Source organism: Sus scrofa, chromosome 1, assembly GCF_054392235.1.
Source record: "Sus scrofa isolate SSC_HxYL_T2T_F1_AM1 chromosome 1, Sscrofa_HxYL_maternal_Yorkshire_Landrace_v2.0, whole genome shotgun sequence".
NCBI classification, from domain to species: Eukaryota; Metazoa; Chordata; class Mammalia; order Artiodactyla; family Suidae; genus Sus; species Sus scrofa.
The window spans coordinates 189,481,701-189,503,261 of record NC_139383.1 but is presented as its reverse complement, the minus strand read 5'-3'; the positions used below and the strand labels follow the sequence as shown (position 1 = coordinate 189,503,261).

Below are 21,561 nucleotides of genomic sequence, written 5' to 3'. Positions count from 1 at the left end.
TCACACTGACTTCTTGTCTGTGTGTATGTGTTATCTCTCCCCCTTTGCTTCTCTTTTATAAGGACACTTGTGATGGCATTTAGAGCCCTCCTGGAAAATCCAAAGCAATCTCCTTATTTCAAAATCCTTAACTTTGTTACATTTGCAAAGACCCTTTATCCAAAGAAAGTGCTATTTGCAAGTTCCAAGGATTGAAATTTGGTATCTTTGAGTGGCCATTAGTCAACTTATCACAAGGCTTTATCAGGAGAGAGCTCCAGGCCTTGGTGGTGGGGGAGCAGGGACAAATCAATCTGATTAGTGCAGATAAAAACTGTTAAAAGGCTTGAGAAAAGGGGAATCATTTGGACTCAGGTTTTTGGAGAAAAGCATCATGAAAGTAGAATCCAGGCTATAATAGGAAGACTGTAAAGAATTTTGTGGAGAAAGGATAAACAGTGACCTGGAGCTGTATACAGTAAGATGAATTTTGAGGCAATGAGGAAGATCTGATGACTATTACTCAGGACAGTCAAATTCATCTACTGTTAAGTGAATGATATCAAATAATTATTTTTTAAAAAACTAGCTCTGCCTGCTTTGTGAAATGGGAGGCAGCATTCTCCAATAAAACTCCCTTTTCTGGCAGACGTTGAAGTAGCAGTTCCCAAATGGCCCTCCATATGCACATGAAGAGGTGATTTGTCTCCTGGTATTAGAGTGCAAACCATGCACACTCAGTAAGGAGTCTCTGAGATCCCAAGAGTGGAATGTGGTCCAAAGATACGAAAACTGTTAGGAAAATTGAGAAAACATCCAGGGATGGGAGAGCCAGAGCCTCTGCTCCTTAAAGGTTATCAATCTTTACTGATGCTGCTTCATTATAAATATAAATCCTCATTTACCCAAGTTTTCTGTAACAATATTCTCAGTTCAGTTCTGTGTCTCCCAGCAGCTGATCACTTGGGGCTTAGTGTGACTCTGGTAACTTTATTATTGTAAAAGATGTATTTATTCTGCTGGGGAATATAATCATTTTTCTTCATTCTTTCTGACATTGTGTCCATTATATTCTGAGTTTGCCCATGGGACAAAAATAAATAGCTCAGTCTTCTTTAAAGACAAAGAGTGAATTGAATAAATATAGAGGCTGCTTGGTCTCCTTATGCTGCTCCAAGAGTGTCTTTCTTCAATTTATTCAGTTCCCCTTATTCTAAAGGATACTTTAAAAAAAAATTGGTTCATGGAGAGAGCTCTTGGCATCAAGGATAGGGGAAGAATAACTACAAGTAATAGTTGGACAAAACTCTAGCTGGGTCAAGGCATCACCGAAAATCTGATTTACTCTCTGTTTTGTAAGGTAAAAGCAACAGTCCTATACCAGACAAATTATATATGTGATTTACAATTTTAACATTTAAAAACCCACTCTAGTATAAATTAATTGTGTGTTTGTGGTTCTGAGGGAAGTCATCTCAGTGTAGAGGTGTCAACATTTTTTGGTTTTACTTTCACAGGTGGGAATTGTAATTCTCAGGAAATTCTGGCTCTCAGCTGCCTGTCAAAAATGGAGAGTTCTTTCAAGCAGCAATTTCACAGTGAAACTCTTTTGGTCTGTAAGGATCAGAGTACTCTTACAGGAAGTGGAATTCAAGAGTACTCTTCAAAGCATCTTCTAGTTTCTCCTATCCGTCCTTAGCTTTTGAAGAATGTTAAAAACCCTGCTGCTTCTTTGAATTTTCCCTAGGTTTACTTCTGACCCTGAGACTTGAGTCTCACCTGGGTTCCATCACCCAGGTGGTAAAAAAGTTGGTCAGGGAGAAAAACTAATATCCTAGCGCCCCCCGCCCCCGACACTGATTTATGTACACAGGACATTTCCTGGTGTTCCAGCCTGCTACTCAACAGTCTTAGGCATGACCTAAAGAAAACAGATGAAATTGGATAGCTCCAGATTTGGCTGAAAGATATTGTAGGATGTAAATAATGCTAGCAAGTGTTCGAATACAATTAGCTGAAGGTAGAAAAGGCTGGGAGACTTGTGGGCAAGTATGATAATATCACGTACCTGTGTTCACTCTGGTATCATGGGGCTGAACATACAGTTTTCAAGGGACTTGGACCTCAATTCCATGTGATGATACCAGATTTACATATGAGCTTAATTGTTAATAGGCATACCTAGGAGACAATGTGGATTTGGTTCCAGACCACCTTAGTAAAGTGAGTCACATGGACTTTTTATTTCCCAGAGCATATAAAAGTTACATTTACACTATATGTAGCCTATTAAGCGTGCAGTAGAATATCTTAAAAAAATCTTCATACCTTAATAAAAAATACTTAGTTGTTAAAAACCGTTGACTGTGTTCTGAGCCTCCAATATGTTAGCACAGTAACATCAAAGATCACTGATCACAGATCACCATAACAAATGTAACAATAATGAAAAAGTCTGAAATATTGTGAGAAGTACCAAAATGTGACACAGAGACACACAGCGAACAAATACTATTGGAAAAATGGGGCTGATAAACTTGCTCAGTGCAGGATTGCCACAAACCTTCAATTTGTAAAAAACACGTTATCTGTGAAGTGCAATAGAGTGAAGCAAATAAAACAAGGTATAACATGAGTGGGTACAGATAACATGGGTGACAGACTCCAGTGTATGTCATATAGAACCATTTTTTTTTTTTTTTGTCTTTTTGCCATTTCTTGGGCCGCTCCCGTGGCATATGGAGGTTCCCAGGCTAGGGGTCGAATCGGAGCTGTAGCCACTGGCCTACGCCAGAGCCACAGCAACGCAGGATCCGAGCCGCGTCTGCAACCTACACCACAGCCACAGCAATGCCAGATCCTTAACCCACTGAGCAAGGCCAGGGATCAAACCTGCAACCTCAAGGTTCCTAGTCAGATTCGTTAACCACTGCTCCACGACGGTAACTCCATGTAGAACCATTTTTAAAGAAATTTTCCAATATTGACTCATTTCTATCCTGAGCTATATTCCACTAGAAATGACTAGGAACTTTATCATAGTGCAACAGTAACACACTCAATTAGGGGTTTCTAAGTCAATTCCAGATTTCCTAGGCCCATTCTATTCTCCCCCCTGTGTGGTAAGTAGAATTCTAAGATAGATCCAGGGTTCCTGCCCCCTAGATTTCATATGTTTCCCAGCTATTCAATCAGTCACTAATCTAGGTACTGCTGTGAACAAATTTTGAAGATATACTTAAGGTCCCAAATTAGTTGACTTTAAGTAAAGAAGATTATCTTGGTGAGTCTGGGATACTCTTTCTGGGATTGTGAGAGCACAGAGGACAATTTCATTTTTCCCCAATAAAGCTCCAAGACTTTTTCCCACTTTGTAGAGAAATCCTATGTCCAGATGATGGTTTAACAAAATAACTCAGGATTTGTAGAACAAAAAATACTGGACTATTAGGGTGACTTACTGGAAGTTTGTTTTAAATTTCAGCCATTAGTGACACATTGTGTAAAACTAACTTCCCCATCTTTATAAAGGACATTTATTAAATTCCAGCCTGCACTATAAATCAGCAGGATTTTAAACTATATTTAGGTTAAAGATATAAAATTCATCTGTCATCTAGGTTAAAGACATTGGTCAGTGAGAGAATGATTTAGGTTTTGACTTCTTAAAAGGTGTCTTTAATGAACTAGTTTAATGGATCCCACTGATGAAATACTCATTTTATACTTTTAATTTGAAAACTTGTTTTATAGTAATGAAATTTTCCATAAAGGTAAGTAATACGGTGTAGATTGTGTTGATAGCTCTGTGTGAAACAGATAATGTTGTTTTAAAATATTACAGACTTAGTGATAGCTCAGGGTTAAATGCTTTTGTGTAAGCACTGTACACAAAATAAAACTGACTGGGGGCAAATAATATACTTTTCCAATTAAAAATATGATTTCTATAAATGGTAAGGGATGATACTTGTGAATAGCAAGCTTTAGTGATTTCGTTTTGTTCAAATTTGGGATACTCTATTAATTGGTGGATACACAAGATTAAACACATCAGGTTTGCCATTAGAAATGAAACACTTGGCTTAGTGGACTGCTACCTGTCTTTTTTGATATTTTACATTATTTGGTAGTTACTTAGCAAACATGAAGGTGTACAGGAAGTACATGGGACTAGAAATTAGGAAACAAATTGTATTAGGATTTTTACCATTGCAAATACAAGAAGCACAACTTGTACTGGTAAAACAAATAGTAGAAGTACAAAGGGAGCTTCAGCTGCAGCCTGAGACAGTTTCTGAAGATGTTAACATTTATTCTCTTTCCCTTTCATTTCCCATTCTATCATTTAGGTAAGCTTTGATCTCAGAGCAACATCAATCCAAGGATAGCAGTGGCTTTTTATTATTATTATTTTTTATTATTCAATGAATTTATCTCATCTGTAGTTATATTATGATCATCACAATCCAGTTTCACAGGATTTCCATCCCACAACCCAAGCGCATGATAGTAGTGGCTTTATAAAGAACTCTCACCTTGCTTGAGCTACAATTCTACCACTGAACTAATCACAGTGGCCCATAGGGGAAGTGGGGTGCTGCTCTGATTGTTTAGCCTGGGTCACATGACTTAACAGATATTGGAAGAAAGTAGACCTACCTAATTTTAAACCTCATCCAAAAAGCACTTGGAGGAGGAGATGCAGTTACAAACTAGACAGGTTCCAATAACTAAATACTCTCTACTTGTGTTCTATCACATTCTTTCTTTGACTAACTAGAAGTGTGGTTTACAGCAAGTCACTTAAATAGGCTGGACTTTGGTTCCTTTTTTTGTCTTTTGTCTTTTTAGGGCTTCACCTGCAGCATATGGAGGTTCTCAGGCTAGGGGTCCAATCAGAGCTACAGCTGCCAGCCTACACCGCAGCCACAGCAATGCTAAATCCAAGCCGTGTCTGTGCTCATGTAGCTCATGGCAATGCCGGATCCTCATCCCACTGAGTGAGGCAACCTCATGGTTCCTAGTCAGATTCATTTCCACTGCACCGCAAGGGGAACTCCTGGACCTTGGTTTCTTAAACTCTAAAATAAGGTATTATGCTTTATGACTTATATTCATCCATCTTTCCATCTGTCCATTCTTTAGTTAGCAGCCACTCTCTGCCAGCATTATGCTAGTTGTAAAGAATCCAATGATTAAATATGGCACCTTCCTCTGATGGTCTAGTGTGAGGATAGACATAAATGAAATAATGACAGTGCACTTTTGGGGGGGCCAAACTTGTGGCATATGTAAGTTCCTGGACCAGGGATAGAATCGAAGCCACAGCTGCAACCTACACCACAGTGACATCAACACTGGATCTTTAACACATTGTGCCAGGCTAGGGATTGAACCCTTTCTGCCATAAAGACAACACTGGATCCTTAACCCACTGTGCCACAGTAAGAATTCCCTTGACAGTGCACTCTTATATAGAATAGTGTGGAACACTAATAATGATAGCCATCATTCATTAAAAACCTATTATGTGCTAGGTTCTGATCTATGTGGTTTATATATATTATGGTATCTGGCTCTCATATTATATAATAAAGCAATTGCTGAGCCAAAGTACTTTAAATATGAGAAAAATGGAGTTCCTGCCATGGAACAGTGGGTTAAGAATTCGACTGCATTGGCTTGGGTTAGTGCAAAGGTACAGTTTTGATCCCCTGCTATGCACAGTGGGTTAAAAAATCCAGTGTTGCTTCAGCTGTAGTATAGGTCACAACCGCAGTTTAGATTCCATCCCTAGCCCAGGAACTTACATATGTTGCCAGTGTGGCTGTTAAAAAAGAAAAAAAGATGAGAAAACCAAGATTAGAGGGATTTGGTAAGTTAGTTTCTTAGGATCAGATGATCAGTAGTGGAAGCTGGGAATTTTGGATTCATGCTAGACTCTGGATTCTCTGTTCTTTTCACTACACCACAAACAGAGAGGGAAAAACTATCTTTACAGGTGCAGGAAACAACTAGGGAAATCTTCACAGCAGAGGTGGCATTACAGCTGACTAAAGATGTAAGAACTTCACAAGTAGAAAGGAGAAAATATCATGAAAAACTGTGATTTATTTAAGGAAGAGTGAGCAAGTGTTCCTGAAAATTTAAGACAGGGACTGCTGGAGAAACAGAAACACAACTAAAAGAGGAGTTGTTAAAAATGCATGAAAGGCTTGAACAAAGGGCATATGGACTTTATTAGGCAGTGAGATACTTCATATGGACATACAGAACTTTGAAGACTCATACATACATGTTGCTTTTTAGGGCTGCACCATGGTACATGCAAGTTCCCAGACCAGGGGTCAAATCAGAGCTAGAGCTGCTGGCCTATGCCACAGCCACAGCAGCATGGGATCCTAGCTGCATCTGCAACCTATACCACAGCTCATAGAAATGCTGGTTGTCTGACTCACTGAGCAAGGCCAGGGATTGATCCTATATCCTCACAGATACTAGTCGGATTCTTTGCTGCTGCACCACAATGGGAACGCCCTGAAGAATCGTATTTTGATTTAGAAATATTCAAAGTCCTTTTGTTACCAGTATTTTAGTATCACATGCAATTGTATATTTTTATTGGGTAATTGAAAACAGAGGAGCTTGAAATAGTGTATAGAAAAATATAGGAATTATTACTTATAATTTTGAGGTTTTGAATTCTATAATGCCTGTCATATAATAGTTAACAGACTTATTTTTCCCTCATTCCATTTTTCTGCTTGGTTCATATTTCCTGAGCAACACATGAATGTAGAGTTTTAGATTTTATATTTTTACCTGATCTCCATTTTATGTAAAGAAAAACAGATTTAGAAAGCTCTGACTTGTCTGTGGTTAAATCTATGACTGGGCTTTTCAGTTCAATGCCTTTTTCATACAAAGTACCTTGCCTTTGTCTTAAGCAATAAATAGGATGATTTAAATGTCTTGGGGTGATTTTCTCCACGGAAAAGATGGTATAAGCTAAGGATGATCAGAATATCTTTACTTATTATAAAGCTGCCATTGCATTTGACTTATTTGTTTTTACCATGTGGACTGTGATAAATTAAATGGAATGAGCAAATCAGCTAACTGTATATTAAGAATGCTGCTAAATTATTTTTGACTCATTTTGTCTGGAATTTAATTATGTTTTCATGTTAAACCATTTTTCACTTGAAAATGCCCCCAGTACTTACAGTGATGTCCCATTCATTATAATAATTTCTTTGAGTGTATCACATAAAAATTGTACTTGAGTTATTAGAGCTTTTCTTGTGATGACATTAACCCTCTGGCCCAGTGCTGAAAATGCCTTGACACTTTAAATAGATTAGAGAGTGTCTTGATGTATTTAATAAAGGTTGGTCCTATGGGAACCTAAAATTGCATGGAAGTAAAAACTTATATGCTTTAAAAAGGTAAAAGAATAATATGAGTCTTGTATTTTTTTTCTAATTCTCATGTCTAAGGTGTGGATTCTATGGGTTTTTATTTTGAATGAAAGTTTAGCTAAATTTGGATAACCGCACTTATCAAACTTCCCTTTCTCGATCCTTTCTTGACCTTCATTTCTAGATGCACTGGTGTTACACATATATTGCAAGTCATTCTGGGTAAACACATTCAGAATTTAAGTGCCATATTGGGCATATGGAATGATTCAATCATGCCTATCTTGTAAAATGGTCACTATACCTTCTACTCACATTGAAAGTTTTCCTTTCAATAATTCTCTCTTTCCTTGTAAACTTAAAGCCAATTCTTACCTGGTTTGACTCCCAATTTAATTGCTTGGTATGTTGCTTGGTTTTATTATGTTTACAAATGTGGCCATGATTTACATGGAATTATATTTTCTCTGTTATCCCCTGGTATTCAGTGGACACATTACTATTCCTCACGTTTGGCTAAACGGGAATTTTCAGTATATGGTTATGTTGTTTCATCTTTGCTTGTACAAAAGTTGAGACAAGGTGATGCATTAGATCTATACAGTCTTTATTTATATTGTATGATATCCTTGCTGACCCAATCTCTATTCATTGCCCAGATAGTCTAGGAAAAGATCATCTTTAAAGTTGCTAAGAGTAAGGCTGAATAGGTGGAAATCATTTCTACCTAAGGACATAGTAAGTAACATTGAGACAAGAAAAATGAGTTGAAAAACAGTTAAATTCCTGTTCTGGAATTTGGTTGCTAACTGGGTCTGATTACTGTACTTTCCAAGGTTAATGTTCATTTGAGGATAAGTGCTCCTCTGAAGAGACTCATGAAATGGCAGCACGTATTTTCATTCCTGTTTGCAAAAGTTTCTCAGATTCCAGAAAACTGCCTGAAAACTGCTTAGAATGAATTTGGCAAGCTGCTTTTTATATTTTATTCTGGGAAATAATGGGAACAATCCATACCAGAAAAGAAGACGGTGACATTATAGAATACACTTTACCTAATGAAGTAGAAATATTTCAGTAAATGTTCAAAACAGGTTTATTGAGGTATAACTGACACATAATAGATTGCGCATGTTTAAAGCATACAATTTTCAAGGCATTAGACATGTAGGTGCATTTTCCTTTATCAGAGAAATGATTTGCAAATGTTTTCTCACAATGATGGTTTGTCTTTTCCTTTTCTTAACAGAATGTTTCATAGAGAACACATTTTAATTTTTATAAAGTCCAATGTATCAGTTTTTTTCTTTTATGGGTTGCATTTTTTTGGTGCTGTGTTTAAGAAACATTTGCTGATCCCAAGGACACAAAGATTTTTCTCCTATACTTTCTTTTAATGCTTTTGTTCATGATCAATTAAGTTAATTTTTGTATCAGATTAGAACTTGATTTTTTGTATGGTTATTGAAAAGATTGTTTTTTCCCTACTGAATTGTCTTTGCAATGTTGTTGGAAATTAGTTTTTCATATATTTCTGGAGTTTCCATTCTGTTCCATTGAGTTATTTTTCTATCTTTACAATATTACCATACTGGCTTCTTTTTTGTGTTTTTTTTTTTTTTTTTTTTTCTGTCTTTTCTAGGGCTGCACCATGGCGTATCACGGTTCCCAGGCTAGGGGTCTAATTGGAGCTGTAGCTGCCAGCCTACACCACAGCCACAGCAATGCCAGATCCTTAACCCTCTGAGCAAGGCCAGGGATCAAACCCGCGACCTCATGGTTCCTAGTTAGATTCGTTAACCACTGAGCCACAACGGGAACTCCCTTTTTTAAAGTTTTATTGGTATATAGTTGACTTACAATGTTGTGTTAGTTTCAGGTGTACAACAAAATGAATCAGTTATACATATACTTATATCCATTCTTTTAAGATTCTTTTCCCATATAGATCATCATAGAGTATTGGGTAGATTTCCCTGTGCCATGCAATAGGTCTTTTGTTACTTATAATTTTGTATATAGCAGTGTGTAAATGCCACTCCCAATATCCCCGTTTATCCCTCCTCCTAATGTTTCCCCTTTGATAGCTGTAAGTTTAGTTTTGAAATCTTTGAGTCTGTATCTGTTCTGTGAATAAGTTCTTCTATGTCATTTTTCATTGGATTCCACAGGTAGGTGATAGCCTATGATATTTGTCTTTCTCTGTCTGGCTTTCCTCACTTAGTGTAATAATTTCTAGGTCCATCCACGTTGCTGCAAATGGCATTATTTCATGCTTTTTATGACTAATATTTCATTGTGTGTATATATATGTATATACACATACATAATACATATAAAATATGTATTATGTAATATATTTATATACACACTTCATCTTCTTACCCAATCCTCTGTTGATGCACATCATCCTCTGATGATGACTTTTGTAAATAGTGCTGCAGTGAATATTGGGAAGCATGTATCTTTTCAAATTATGTTTTTTTCTTGACATATGCCCCAAAGTGGAGTTGCTGGATCATATAATAGTTCTATATTTAGATTAAAAAAAAAAAAACAACTCCATTCTATTCTCCATAGTGGTTGTACCAATTTACATTCCCACCAACAATGTAGGAGGGTTCCTTCCCTCCATACCCTCTCCAGGATTTATTGTTTATATACTTTTAAATAATGGCCATTCTGACTGGCATGAGGTGATACCTCACTGTAGTTTTTGTTTGATTTTCTCTAATAATTAGCAATGTTGATCATCTTTTCATGTACGTTTTTGGCCATATGTCTCTCTTCTTTGAAGAAATGTCTTTTTATGTCTTTTGCCCATTTTTGATTGGGTTGTTTTTTGATATAAAGTTGTATTATATTTTTGTTTATTTTGGAGATGAATCCCATGTTAGTTGCTTTGTTTGCAGGATTTTTCTTCCATTCTGTGGATTGTCTTTTTTTTATGGTTTCCATTGCTATGCAAAAAAATTTAAGTTTAATTAGGTCCCATTTGTTTATTTATTTTTTAATTTTCATTACTCTAGAAAGTGAGTCCAAAAAATTAATGCTGCAGTTTCTGTCAAAGAGTGTTCTGCCTATGTTTTCCTCTAAGAGTTTTATAGTACCTGATCTTATGTTTATGTCCTGAATCTATTTTGAATTTATTTTTGTGCATGGTATAAGAGAATTTTCTAATTTTATTATTTTACATGAAGCTGTCCAGTTTTCCAAGCACCACTTATTGAAGAGACTGTCTTTCCTCCACTGTATGTTTTTGCCTCCTTTGGCATGGATTAGTTGACCATAGGTGTGTGGGTTTATTTCTGGGTTTTCTATCCTGTCCCCTGATTTTTATTTCTGTTTTTGTGCTAGTACCATATTTTGATGACTGAAGCTTTATAGTATAGTCTGAAGCCGGGAGCCTGATTTTTTCAGTTCCATTTTCTTCCTCAAGATTTCTCTGGCTATTCAAGGAGTTCTCATTGCGTTTCTGTGGAAAAAAATCAGACTAGTAACCATGAGGTTGCAGGTTTGATCCCTGGCCCTGGTCAGTGGGTGAAGGATCCAGCATTATCATGAGGTGTGCTGTAGGTCACAGATGTGGCTCAGATCCTGCACTGCTGAGACTGTGGCATAGGCTGGCGGCTGTAGCTCCAATTTGACCCCTAGTCTGGGAACCTCTGTATGCTACAGTGCAGCCCTAAAAAAGAGGAAAAAAAAGAGAGAGAAAATTTGTTTTGGTTATTCAGGATTTTGTGTTTCCGTATACATTTAAGTATTTTTTGTTCTAGTTCTGTGAAAAATGCCATTGGTAATTTGGTAGGGATTTTGTTGAATCTGTAGATTGCCTTGGGTAGTACAGTCATTTTGACAATATTTATTTTTCCAATCCAAGAACATGGTATATCTTTTCATCTGTTTCAGTCATCTTTAAGTTCCATCGTCAGTGTCTTATAGTTTTCAGAGTACAGATATTTTTTTCTCTTTAGGTAGGCATATTTCTGTGTATTTTATTCTCTTTGATGTGATGGAAAATGGGATTGTTTCCTTGATTTATCTTTCTGATCATTCATTGTTAGTGTATAGGAATGTAAGATATTTTGTGTATTATTTTTGTATACAACTTTGCCAAATTCATTGATGATACCAAGCAATTTTTTGGTAGCATCTTTAGGATTTTCTATGTTTAGTATCATGTCATCTGCCAACAGTGACAGGTTTTTTTTTTCTTTTCTCCTTTTATTTATTTATTGTTCTCTGATTGCCATGGGTAGTACTTCCAAAACTATGTTGAATAATAGTAGTGAGAGTGGACATCCTTGTCTTGTTCCGGCTCTTAGTGGATATGCTTTCAGTTTTTCACCATGGAGAATTTTTAGCTTTGGGTTTGTCATAAATAGACTATATTACATTGAGATAGGTTCCTTCTTTGCTCACTTTCTGGATAATTTTGATCAAATATGGCCTTTAGTTTTGTCAGAAGCTTTTTCTGCATCTATTGAGTTGACAATGTGGTTTTTATTCTTCAAATTTTTGACATGGTGTATCACATTGATTGACTTGCAGATGCTGAAGAATCCTTGCATCTCTGAGATAAATTCCACTTGATCATAATGTATGATGCTTTTTTTTTCTTAGGGCTGCACAGGCAGAAGTTCCCAGGCTAGGGGTCAAATTGGAGCTGTAGCTGCTGGCATACACCACAGCCATAGTGACACAGGATCTGAGCTGTATCTGCGACCTACACCACAGCTCATAGCAATGCTGGATCCTTTACCCACTGAGTGGGGCCAGGGTTTGAACTCGCCTGCTCATGGATACTACTCAGGTTCATTAACCACTGAGCCATGACAGGAACACCTGTATGATGCTTTTAACGTATTGTTGTATTCAGTTTGATAATATTTTATTGAGGATGTTCATCTATGATATTGGTCTATAATTTTTTTTTGTGCTGTCTTTGTATTGGATTTGGTATCAGGATAATGGTGGCCTCTTAGAAGAAGCTTCGGAGTATTCTTTCATCTGTTGTTTTTTGGAAGAGTTTCATAATAATAGGTGTTAACTCTTCTCTGTATGGTTGATAGAATTCATCTATGAAGCCAACTGGGCCTTGACTTTTGTTTATTGGAAGTTTTGAAATCACATTTTCAGTTTCAATACTTGTGATTTGTTTATTCATCTGTTCTCTTTCTTCCTCATTCAGTCTTGGAAGGTTGTACCTTTCTAAAAATTTATCCATTTCTTCTGGGTTGTCCATTTTATTGACATATAGTTGCTTATAGTAGTATCTTATAATCCTTTGTATTCTGTGATGTCAGTTGTAACTTCTCCTTTTTCATTTGTAATTGTATTGATATGGGACCTCTCTTTTTCTTGATGAGTCTGACTAAAGGTTTATTGATTTGTTTATCTTTTCATTGATATTTTCTTTTTTTTTTTTTTGGTACCATACTGTCTTGATGACTCTAGTTTATAAGAAATCTTGAAATCTGGTGGTGCTAGTTCTCCAACATTGTTCTTTTCCAAGTTGTTTTGGCTATTCCATATCCGTTGCATTTCCATGAAGATTTTAGAATCAATTTCTCAATTTCTACCAAAAAGCCTAAGAGAATATGGATCGAGATTGTATTAAATCTATAGATAGATTTGAGAGAATCAACATCTTAACACCTTATCATCTGATTCATAAACATAGTATATCTATCCATTTATTTATTCTTTCTAATCTCTTATCACTATTTTGTAGTGTTTAGGCCTTGTCATATTTTGTCAGATTATTACACCTTTTTATTTGCAAATAATATTTTATAAAATTTCCATTTCTAATTGCTTGTTAGTATTCTATAGAAATGAAATTGATTTTACATGTTTTTTATTCTTCAAACTTGCTGCTATTTTTTAATAGATTACGTTGACTTTTATATATTTAAACAATTTTATACTAATAGTTTTATCTATCACTATGCTTGTTGTTTATGGCTGTGAACACTTAACATTGATTTTGTCTAAAGTCAGCTGTGAAGAATTTAACTGTTCTATAACAATTACCATTTAGATCTATAACATATAATGCATAATATTGCAAGAATTATGGCTGGGACTCAAATGCATTTAGAAATGAAATAACTGTCTTTTGCAAGTGACCATGACTAACTTGAAATTTTAAACTGTTCCCTTGTATTGCTAATGCTCAATAAATATTAAATATTAGTACAGTTAAATGGGCTGAAACTCTTCTATCTGGTATTGATTTACCTTCATATAACATTTGTCTTCTAAAGAAACAGAATTATACCTTGAGGTAATCAGACTCTCTTTTAGGTCATTATCTTCTCTGTTCTTTATCCTTTGGAACATTATAAAGAACTTTAATTAGAATTAACAATAGTCTTTGGCCTTTATCAAAGTGCATTTAATGAAGGTGTTTGGGTTATTTTCTCCTAAATAATTTCAAGTCTTAAAACTTTGTTCTTTTAGGATGTTTATGTAGAATTAATCATAGTCAATAAATTAGTTTCAGGAAAAAATCTGTTCAAAGACAGATTTATATTGAAAGCATTCTCTTTCTATCTGCCTATTTAAAGACATGAAAATGCAAAATCATGCTAACTTTCATGGAATTTTTCAGGTAAGTAGTTTCTTTTGATCTCTTTTGGGGAATCAGCTTTGTAATAACAAAGTTTTTTATTTCAAGTATTAGGCAGTTAGATAAGGATTTCTTTTGAAAAATCATTCCTATCCTATACATCTGGTTTAGGCAGTCCTGGGTGTTCCCATAGCTTTCTGTTTTTCTCTGATCATGACATTACTCATTCTGTATTAAGGTTGCCTGTTTACATGTTGGTAATCTCTTGACTGTCAGCTCTGTGCAGCCAAGGGTCCCATCTCCTTCCTGCTGCCTAGCATAGCATGGAAGACAGAAGGCATTCTAAAAATACCACTACTGAACAAATGAGTTACTTTAAGACATGCTGTTTCAAACCCAGTTTTTAGTAATTAGATTTTATGGACAGTGTTAACTCAGTAAGTCATTTAGAATTTTAGTGTGTACATTTACGTGTTATATAAGGAAATTCCAGTATTAGTAGGTAAGCCAATTATAATTTTTTTTAAAATTTAGGATATTTTTATGGCCAGGAGATTAAATATTTTCAACAACATGTGATGCTAATACTCAAAATAGAATGTTAATTGAGAATCCTTTGCTCTTCTAAGTCACTATCTACAATTAGCATATTGCAAAATTTTTATAATATTTCTTCCTATCATACTTTTTACAAAGTATGCAAATATTAATAATAAATGCATTTTCAAAGGGAAGGAAAGTAGATAAATTTTAGCTGGCTGTATTTGTTTATAATTCTAGTTTAAATTAAATGGAAATAAAGTTTGAACTAATTATTAAAATGTGTTCTTTCCCTATTTGTAGATGTTGCTATTCATACAACCCTTCTCCCTGATTATACAGTTCAGGTATGAGAAACAAAAGGTAAATTCCCTTCACCATTGGTTATCTAATATTTAGACCATCTACTTCTGCTTTAATTACTCAAAGTTTCTAAGCTTTCCAGATGAAGGATGCTTTTTGAATTTTCTATTCAATATCATGGAACTATGGCTTTAGCACCAAGCACAGAATTATAAATTTCAAAAAGAATTTAGTGTTGACTCCCAACCTCTTTATTTTTCAGAAAAATCACATAATATTTTTGGAAGCTCTATGATAATAAAATAATTTCTTATCTTTAGGGATTTAGTATTTATCTAAATCTGCTCAACAGAAATCATCCTTTTTGAATGAAAAACATGACAATTTTAAAAAGAAGAAACCCCCCTGTTTGCTTGAGCCAAGGTCATCTATAACTCTCAATATCAATCAGGATGCATATTTATTTAAATATTTGAATGTATTTGATCTTGAATTGGTAAAGGAGCAATACATTAGTGTAAATCATAAGAACTTGGGACAGGAATAGGCTACTAGAAATTTTGGGGATATTAGTTTGGGTTAAGTTCCATATTGCAAAGAAATGTAGGAAAAGTGCTTAAAGAGAGATTGTATATGTCTTAGTTTGGGTTATTTCAGAGCAGAGCCTGAGATAAGGATTTTGGTGCAAAGATTATTTAGACAGTGATTCCTGAAACAGGAGTTAGAGATCAGGGAGGGAGAGAAAAAGACAGGGAAAGCCTGAATGCCAGAGTGTTATCAAAGTTGTTATGGTGAGTAATGAGCCTTAGATTCCACTGGGACCTCTGAGAAGTTTACCGAGTGCCTCTGGGAATTTTTCATTTGAAGGAAGAGGCAAAACATTTATCTTGAGGGACCTGTCCCTGTTGGTTAAAGGCTGTTTCAAGGGTCCCCGCCTGCCCTGTGCTTCCAAATAGTACCTGTGAGAAATAACTAGGCTTCTGAAGTATCTGAGTAGCAATTGAGACTACAGCAGAAGGATGCACAATTCTTGCTGCAGATTAGATACTGGAGGCCTGAAGTGAGACTGTGCCCACCCAGAACTGTCCACTAGAGCTATGGCTAAAATCAAGTGCAGGGATGTGAGGTACCAGCAGCATTTGGACTCAAACAAGACATTACTTTATGCAGCCTGGAGTTCTAACACCAAAACAGTACAGTAGAGATTATATAGGAGAGGGCAGAGAGGGGAAACAGAAACTAGATTTGTAGGTTCTCAGCAACAGAAAAATCTTAAATCACTTGATTCCTGTCTCACCTTGTGTTTTGGGATTTCTCTTTTCAGTGTAAGCAAGTCACCAAAATGGTGGTTGTGATGGCACATGTGGGATGGTTTTAATTTATATTAGAAAAGTAGAATTTGATCCTAAAAAGTACATGGAGGAGTTTCCACTGTTAAGGATGTGGCATTTTTTTCTGCAGCTGCTTGGGTAAATGCTGAGATCCCTGGTGCAGATCCCTGGCCTGGCATGGTGGATTAAGGATCCAGCATTGCCACAGCCACAGCTGTGTCACAGCTGTGGCTTGGATTCAATCCCTGACTTGGGAATTTCCATATGCCATGTGTATAGATAGATAGATAGATAGATAGATAGATAGATAGATAGATAGATAAATAAATAAATAAATAAATAGTAAGGGGAAATAAAAGACATGGACTCAAAGAAAAAAAAAACTAGGACAAAATAGTAGAGAAGTTGAAACAGCAGAACAGAAAAATAGAAAAAAAATTGTAAAAATGATGGCTGAGCTATGGAACAAAACTGAAGATAAGAGTAAAGCCATTACAAAAATTAAAACCACATTGGAAGCAGTAAGTAGAATGTATGATGAAAAAAGATCCCATAATAATTTAGAATGCTAATAAATACTTAATTGCTTAATGCTAATATTTATTTACTACATACTAGGAACTCTTCTGAGGGTCTTACTTTTATGAGTCTCACTCAGTATTCAGAAAAATCCTATTAGTTACATTATTCTTATCTATGTTCTATAGATGAGGAAACTGAGGCACAGACATCATGCCACAGCTACATCTCTTTATTAGGAGTATAGGCTATATCAAATTAAATTATATATGTGCAAAATCTTTTCAACTCTGTGTTCTCACTGCTAGATAATGTAGATGCAAAAACATGTTTGAGGAGACAATGTGGACAAAGCAATGAAAACAGCCATAAAGATGAGAGAGTGAAGATGCAACTTTGCTTAGTTGATGTCTGTGAATTTGAGCTTGAAATAAATACAAAAGTCAATAACACTTTCTATATAAGAAAGAAGAACTGAACTTTCAAATCTAAATTTGGAATGCCACATTCTAAAAAAAAGTAGAACTATCAGTCCTGAGGTGTAGTATGGCATAAAGGCAAATGTTCAAGATTAAATAAAGAGTAGTATAGTCATCCGTCTGAAAAGGCAGTTAACTTCAAGAGGAAAAATTAGCCCTACTCAAATCCTTCATAGCAGTATGCAGTATCAAAAGATTGTAGATCATGTTTGCAGAATTCTGAGTTTAAAAAGGTATGATTCCAAAATTTAATAAGTAGCTAACTTTTTATCCATTTATACAGGCAACAGTCTGTTCTTAAAAAAGGACTCAGAGTATGATGCCCATGAGATAATGTAGAGGGAAAAAAATCTTAGTTATGAATTCTGTCAACCAACCTGTATCAGTTAGCTTTTGCTAGGAAACAAATCACCCCAAAATGTAGTCACTTAAAACCAGAGCTCTTATTTAGCTCATGATTATGTGTGTAGATCGAGCAGTTTTCCTTATCTGGGCAACTTGATCAATGTCTTTGGGCTCTCAGGCATCTGCTCTTAGCTACATGTCTCCTGGCAGATGGGTGATCCAGGTGGCCTCATTCGAATGTCTCATGGTTAGTTTTGGCTGTGCCAATGAGGGTAACAGGGTCACATGTCTCTCATCATCTACAGGAATTTTTGCAGGTGGAGATGGCAGGGGTTTCTAAAGCAGAAATTGCAAGGCCTCCTGAGATCTTGGGTCAGAATCCACATGTCATCACTCTGCAGCATTCCACTGGGTAAAGCATGTCGAGAGGGATAAAGACATAAATTAATCTCTTATAGGAGAAGTTGAAAAGTACTGGGACCAATTTCATCATCTATCACACAACTGAAAAGTTAAAATTTAAAACAAAACAATCCAAGGCAATGAGGAAGCAATAGCCTGAAAACCTACCTGTGCATTTTGAATTCATATAAATGTAAAAGTAAAGGTAAAAATTACAGGCATGTTATGTTTAGAAATAAGAATATAAACTTGTAAAGGTCAAAATATAAAAGTAATAAAACAAACTAGGGAAAGGTTGTTAAAATGGAAGTATTTACCTTACCTTTCATAGTGTGGAAATGATAGTTATTTTCTAAACTTTATAACCTAGAAAACTGAGTTTTAAGTATATGATTTAAAATTATGAAGGTAAACCAGTTGAAAGTAAGGAATGGATTGTAAATTACCACATTTACTAGGAGGTGGTAAAAAAGACAAAGGCAATATAGCAAGAGATAGGTAACAACAAAACAAATGAATAATTAAAATCTGAATATAAAGCATAGTATGTTAAAATAAACATGCCAGTTAAGAAGTAAAAGGCTGTGGGACTTAATAAAAAATAATGAAAAATCAGTTGTGTCCTACACACAATAATCAAACACCTATAATAATAACAAAATGAATAAACTGATAGGAGAAATACATTATATAGGCGAACAGTTTAATAACTATTATTCTGACCTTTTATTGAGATACAATTGACATATTAGTTTGGGAAGTACAACATAATAATTCAGGTTCTGTGTATATGGTAAAATGATCGCCAAAATAAGTTTGGTTAACATCCATAACCACACATAGATAAAAATATTTTTTTCTTGAGATGAGAATTTATAAGATTTACTCTCTGAGCAACATTCATTATACAAACAATATTAGTAACTATAGTCACCATGCTGTAAATTATATTTCCATGACTTATTTAATAAATATTGTGTACCTTCATCTGTTTCATTCCCCCGCTTCCCCTCCCCAGCAACCACCAATCTCTCCTCCATATCTATGAATATGGTGTTTTGCTTTGTTTTGTTTTAGATTCCATATGTAAGTGAAACTAGGAGTTCTTGTCATGGCGCAGTGGAAATGAATCTGACTAGGAACCATGAGGTTGCAGGTTTGATCCCTGGCCTCACTCATTAGGTTAAGGATCTAGTGTTGCCATGAGCTGTGGTGCAGGTGTACAGCTGTGGTCTATAGCTCTAATTAGACCCCTAGCCTGGGAATCTCCATATGCCATGGGTACAGGCCTAAAAAGACAAAAGACAAAAAAAACAATAAGTGAAACTATATGATATTTATTTTTTTTTCAGTCTGACTTATTTTATATATGTACCACAACTTTATCCATTCATCCATTGATGGACACTTAGGCTGTTTCATATTTTGGCTATTGTAAACAATGCTGCAGTTAATATGTGGGTGTAAATATGTTTTTAGGTCAGTGTTTTCATTTTATTTGGATGAATACTCAGAAGTGGATTTGCTCGATTACATGATAGCTCTATTTTAATTTTTTTGATGAAATTCCATTCTGTTTCTCAAAGTAAATGTACCAATTCATTTTCCCAGTGTACAAGGGTTCCCTTTTCTCCACATCCTTCCAGCATTTATTTATCTTTCTGAGTCTAGCCATTCTAACGGGTATGGAGTGATATCTCATTGCAGTTTTGATTTTCATTTCCCTGATGCTTAGTGATGTTGAACACATTTTCTTGTACCTGGAAGCTATTTGTATGTCTTTTTTGGAAAAATACCTATCCAGATCCTCTGTCAATTTTAATTGTTTTTGTTGTTGTTTTGCTTGTTTTACTATTGTGTTGTTGTAGTTCTTTATGCATTTTTGAAATTAACTCCTTATCAGCTATATAATTTGTAAGCATATTCTCCCATTCAGGCTACCTTTTCCATTTTACTGATAATTTCCTTTGCTATGTAGAAGTTTTCAGTTTGTTAAAGTCTCATGTGTTTAGTTTTGCTATTGTAGCCTTTGTTTTTGGTATCAAAAAAATAAGCAAAGAAACATCCTACAAAGTCAAAGAGCTTATCTTTTCTTCTAGGAATTTTATGGCTTCAGGTCTTACATTCCATTCTTTAATCCATTCTGAGTAAATTTTTGTGTATGGTATAAAATTGTCTAGTTTCATTATTTTGCAGGTTGCTGTCTTGTTTTCCCAACACCATTTATTGAAGAGACTGTCCTTTCCCCATTTTCTATTTTTAGCTCCTTTATTGAATTAATTGACCCTATATGTATGTGTTTATTTCTGGGCCCTCTATTCTGTTTAATTGACCTATGTGTGTCTTTATTTATGTCAGTACCATAGTGTTTGGGTTACTACAGCTTTGTAATTGTTTGAAATTAGGAAATGTGATGCTTCTAGTTTTGTTATATTCTTTCTCAAGATTGTTTTTGCTAATTAGGAATTACGTAGTTTAATACAATACAAATGTTAGGATTCTTTGTTCCATTTCTGTGAAGTAAATTAGAATTTTGATACAAATTGCATTGTGTCTGTAGATGGCTTTGGGTTGAATGGACATTTTAACAATATCAATTCTTCCAATCCATGATCATGGCATATCATTCCATTACTTCATACCTTAATTTTTTTTTTTTTTTACCAGTCCTATGATACCCAGGAGTTCTAGCTCCACTGGCCACCAGAGCTAGTCAATCACGGGTCATACCTGGGGCAGCAGCTACAAAAACTGTGGGAAGTGAACATGTATAAGCTTCCCTTCAGGATATACTAACGCACTAGTGCATGACAGAGGGTGAGGATGAAGGTACTGCCTCCAAGGTCTCTAGGGAGGATTTCAGTTGACCCTTAGGTATTTGTGTAATCTGAAGCTGCCCCTCAGACTGAAGCTGAGAAGTTAAACTACCAGGCTTTTTTTCACAGAACACTTGGATCCTTAATATTGCCTCATTGATGTTCCCTGGGGTTGATAACCTGTTAAGAACATTGTTTCTGTTTGTTATAGTCCTATGGGAAAAATAAGTGTAAGCCCTGCTGACCACCAGAGCCAGGAGTACTAGAAGTGGGGCCTGGGTGGCAGCCACATATATTGGAACACCAGACAAGAGTGCAAGCTTCTCTCCAGGAGATTAATATGAGCTGGAGTGAGACAGAGGGAGAAAATAAAGGTGGTGCTCACTATTCATCTTTGGAGAGTATTTCAGTAGACCCCTAGATGTGTGTTAAATTAGATGTTTGTCCCTCAGACTTTATGTTTCAGATAATCAAATAAGCTTTTTTTTTTTTACAGAAATTCTGGGTGTTTAGCATCAGCTGGCAATGCGGTAGGTGAGTTTGCATGCCAGAGAACTTATAGTTCCCTTTGAGAACTGTATCTCAGTTTGCTATGGTTTGTGGAACTAATTTATGCAAGTCTCATTGGCTTTTTAAAGCTATATGCTTTAGGATCTCATCTCTTAGGTGCAAGTCTTAAGAGTTGAGGTGCCAAGTGCAGGGTTCAAATACTCTGGTCCTCAGGAAAAAGCTTGGGTTTGTGAGTTTCCTTCCAATGTTGTCATTGTGCTAGGAGTGGGGTTTATGGTGAGATTGTTTCTCAGCCTCTTCTACCCAGTTTCATGTGGCTATTTTCTTGCTTGCCTGACA

At 35.6% G+C, this 21,561-nt stretch overlaps 2 long non-coding RNA genes across 4 annotated transcripts in view; one reads left to right on the top strand and one right to left on the bottom strand.

The window, feature by feature from the left end:
- LOC146406913 (uncharacterized) overlaps positions 1 to 21,561 on the bottom strand; it is a 709,993-nt gene that overhangs the window by 73,292 nt on the left and 615,140 nt on the right. The window contains exon 4 of one of the 2 annotated variants that reach the window (XR_014841485.1): positions 14,516 to 17,902. The exons of the other annotated variant lie outside the window; for it this stretch is intronic. This is a non-coding gene — a long non-coding RNA (uncharacterized LOC146406913). Of the gene's footprint in view, positions 1 to 14,515; positions 17,903 to 21,561 lie in introns of those variants that run through there. 2 annotated transcript variants of the gene reach the window in all.
- The window catches only part of LOC110262098 (uncharacterized), a 286,132-nt gene that overhangs the window by 168,186 nt on the left and 96,385 nt on the right, over positions 1 to 21,561 (top strand). The gene's annotated exons all lie outside the window — the stretch shown is intronic.